The sequence below is a fragment of the Schistocerca americana genome, chromosome 9 (genome assembly GCF_021461395.2).
Source record: "Schistocerca americana isolate TAMUIC-IGC-003095 chromosome 9, iqSchAmer2.1, whole genome shotgun sequence".
In the NCBI taxonomy this organism is placed as follows: Eukaryota; Metazoa; Arthropoda; class Insecta; order Orthoptera; family Acrididae; genus Schistocerca; species Schistocerca americana.
In genome coordinates, this window is record NC_060127.1 from 78,242,775 (window position 1) to 78,247,308 (window position 4,534).

Consider the following 4,534-nt stretch of genomic DNA (forward strand, 5'->3'; position numbering starts at 1 on the left):
ATTTCTTTACGTACTACACGAATATGTAATAAAAAAACGGGGCTTCCTATTTTAAAAAACGCAGTTGATATCCGTTTGACCTATGACAGCGCCATCTAGCAGGCCAACCATAGCGCCATCCGGTTTCCCCCATCAAGCTAGACAATTTTCGTTCTTTGCAGTTTTTTTCGTTTGACTCTTATTTCGTGAGATATTTGGCCCGGTCACGATCAATGGACCACCCAGTATGCTGTCGTTATTTTTTTTTATCCATTTACGAGTGGAACGGGAAAGGAAATGAGTTGTTGTGGTGGAAGGTACAAATGTGTGCGTGTGAATTGCTAAGGGACAAAACTGCTGAGGTCATCGGTCCCTAGACTTACACACTGCTTAAACTACTCTATGCTAAGAACAGCACACACACCCATGCCCCAGGGAGGACTCGCACCTCCGGTGGGAGGGGCCGCGCAGTCCGTGACAGTAGACTTCGCGGCTAGAAGGTACCCTCCGTCATACACTGTATGGTTATTTGCGGAGTATGTATGTAGATGTAAACGTGTGTCTCGCATGAGAACGGAAACATAAAGTAAGGATGCAATGTTTTTTTTCGTATTTCACGCCAAAAAATGTGTAGTGCTGCTGACGCATCTGCATCTGGGTCAAAAATATCTGTTTCAAACTCAGGAGTACCTGTATACTATGCATGCTGAAAACACTTCTACGCATAAGAGGATATCGGATAAAAATCTACTATATTCGATATTTTAAATCAAGAATACGACACGCGAATGCTGAAACAAATGCGCTTCTCTCGTACATTGAATCCACATGGTTGCTCTGCTATTCACAGTTAAGTGCATGGTAGAGCCCTCATCGAACCACCTTCAAGCTTCTTATCTACCGTTCCACTCTCGAACAGCGCACGGGAAAAACGAACACTTAAATCTGTCCATGCGGGCTCTGATTTCTCTTGTTTCATTGTGATGATCATTTCTCCCTGTGACAGTGGGGGTCAACAAAATATTTTCGCATTCACAGGGAAAAGTTGGCTATTGAAATTTACGAGAAAAGATCATGCCGCGTCGAAAAACGCCTTTATTTTAATCATTAATTTGGACATGCGTATCATATCCCTGACATTCTCTCCCGTGTTTAGCCATAACACAGAATGAGTTGCCCTTCCTTGAACTTTTCCAGCGTTCTCCGTCAGTCCTATCTGATGCGGATCCCATACCAGGCAGCAATACTCCAGAAAAGTACGACAAGCGTTGTCTTTAGTAAAGCTGTTGCTTCATGTCAGGGTTCTGCCAACAAAACGGTTTCTACTTCACTTTCCCGACAAAGAAACTGGTATAGGCATGTGCATTCAAATACAGAGATATGTAAATAGGCAGAGTACGGCACTGCGGTCGGCAACACGAATGTAAGACAAGTGTCTTGAGAAGTTGTTAGATCGGTTACTGCTGCTACAATGGCAGGTTATCAAGATTTAAGTGAGTTTGAAAGTGGTGTTATACGAGGTGCATTCAAGTTCTAAGGCCTCCGATTTTTTTTAAATTAACTACTCACCCGAAATCGATGAAACTGGCGTTACTTCTCGACGTAATCGCCCTGCAGACGTACACATTTTTCACAGCGCTGACGCCATGATTCCATGGCAGCGGCGAAGGCTTCTTTAGGAGTCTGTTTTGACCACTGAAAAATCGCTGAGGGAATAGCAGCACGGCTGGTGAATGTGCGGCCACGGAGAGTGTCTTTCATTGTTGGAAAAAGCCAAAGGTCATTAAGAGCCAGGTCAGGTGAGTAGGGAGCATGAGGAATCATTTCAAAGTTGTTATCACGAAGAAACTGTTGCGTAACGTTAGCTCGATGTGCGGGTGCGTTGTCTTGGTGAAACAGCACACGCGCAGCCCTTCCCAGACGTTTTTGTTGCAGTGCAGGAAGGAATTTGTTCTTCAAAACATTTTCGTAGGATGCACCTCTCACTGTAGTGCTCTTTGGAACGCAATGGGTAAGGATTACGCCCTCGCTGTCCCAGAACATGGACACTATCATTTTTTCAGCACTGGTGGTTACCCGAAATTTTTTGGTGGCGGTGAATCTGTGTGCTTCCATTGAGCTGACTGGCGCTTTGTTTCTGGATTGAAAAATGCTGTTCAGAAGAATGGGGGTTTATGGACAGCCGTGCGGGATTCATGGTGTCAGTTCTCTCCGGTACTACTTCAGACATTAGTGGAGTCCATGCCTCGTCGTGTTGCGGCACTTCTGCGTGCTCGCAGGGACCCTACACGATATAAGGCTTTCTTTGGCTCTTCACTGTATGTGCGATCGTGCCAATTTAAGTTATTTGTGATTGTAATTGTAGTTGAATTCACAGCAATTAGATTTGTGTGATTGATCGTATAACCGAAATTTAGCGAATTCCTTTTAGTACTCATGTGGACGACTTCACACTTTTCATTATTTAGAGTCAACTGTCGTTTGCAAAGACGAATTTTAATACTTGTGCTCTCAACCATACCATGCCTCTTATAACCGGTACAGTCAGAACTACACCTACATTCTGTCCACCCATGCTTAGCCACACAGCACCTGCATCTCTGAGGCACTTGTCCGGGAGCACAAAAAGGTACAGAAAAATCCTCACCGCCCTGCTCACGCATACATTCCCGACCTTCATCAAAGGGAGGCTTCGCTTCGTCTCTCACGCCTGAAAACTGTAAGTACGTTAGTTGCCGACGGCCAGGGGCTACATAATACCAGTAACTACCGGAGACACAGATGCCAGATCAATGGAAGGGCGGAACAGGTTAAGAAGCCGTGCCTATCGACCGAGCCACCTGGCTGTGAATTAGCACCCAAGGTCTGGACGGTTCTTAACCGAATAAAAACCAAAACTGGCAGATGGACGGTTTTTCTGCACAAGAGGAAGAAAATAACTTCTCCAAGTTGTGACAGTGGCGTTGCAAAGCAGATTTTTCAACATGTACTTCAAAAATGTCTGCTGACGATTCAACAGAGTCCTGGTCATGGCTGAGGGATTAGGTTCGTGACGTACATGCTACTATGGTGTGCAAAGGTTAAGGGTGTCAAGGCCAAAAGTAAGGGGGAGTTTCTTAAATTTTACCACTTTAGACATTTTATCTATTGTAGCCTAAACAGTAAGTTACAAAATTACACTCTCTACGTGATGTACGTCTACAGACAAGCGAATGACTAAAATTTCAGAAATACTGCGTGATATATTCTCGAGAAAGAGCTTCAGAGACCGAGCAATTCAGTAAAGGGTTGGTCCACCTCTAGCGCTTACGCTAGCAGTAAAACGGCTTGGCATCAAGAATAAGATTTTCACTCTGCAGCGGAGTGTGCGCTGATACCAAACTTCCTGGCAGATTCAAACTGTGTGCCGGACCGAGACTCGAACTCGGGACCTTCGTCTTTCGCGGGCAAGTGCATTACCATCTGAGCTACCCAAGCATGACTCACCACGCGGCATTGGTTTACAGAGTTGTTGGGTGTTCGCCAAATTGCCGGTCGGGTTGGACGGTCCTGCACATAATGCTCTAAAAGTTTTAACTTGGAGAGAGATACGGCGACTTTGCTGGCCGAGGTAGTGTTTGGCAAGCACGGAGACAGGCACAGGCACTAGAAACATTCGCCGTGTCAGGGCGGGTATTATCTTGCTGAAATGTAGCCCCAGGATGGTTTGCCATGAAGGGCAAAAAACAGGGTGTAGAATATGGTTCAAAATGGTTCAAATGGCTCTGAGCACTATGGGACTCAACTGCTGAGGTCATTAGTGCCCTAGAACTTAGAACTAGTTAAACCAAACTAACCTAAGGACATCACAAACATCCATGCCCGAGGCAGGATTCGAATCTACGACCGTAGCGGTCTTGCGGTTCCAGAGTGTAGAATATCTTCGACGTACTACTGTCCCGTAGGGTTGCCGCGAATGACAACCAAAGGAGTCCTGCTATGATATCGAATGGCGCCCAAAACCACCACTTCCGTCTGTCGTGCCCTGTGGAGGACGACTGTCGGATTGGTAACCCACCGCTGTCTGTGGCATCTCCAGACATGTCCTCGGCGTGGAATCTCATTCACTGGAGCAGGGTTGTCTTCAGCGATGAGTTCCGCTTCTAATTGAGCCCCAATGACCAGCAAAGATGTGTCTGGAGACGCCCCGAACAGCTGTGGAGCCGCGCGGGGTAGCCGCGTGGTCTCAGGCACCATACCACGGTTCGCGCGAGGATCTCCATCGGAGGTTCGAATCTTCCCTCGGGCATGGGTGTGTATTGTCCTTAGTTTACGTTAGACTAAGCAGTTTGTAAGCCTAGGGAGCGATGACCTCAGCAGTTTGGTCCCATAGGAACTTACCACTACCACAGCTGTGGCATACCAACCTGACTCTAGCCCGCCAAATGGCTCGAGAACCAGGGGTGTTATTTCTCTTCATAGCAGCACTTCTTTCCTTGTCATCTGCGGCATCCTTGCAGCAAAGCGGTACGTCTAGGATATTCTACGCCCAGTTTTGTTGCCCTCCATGGCGAGA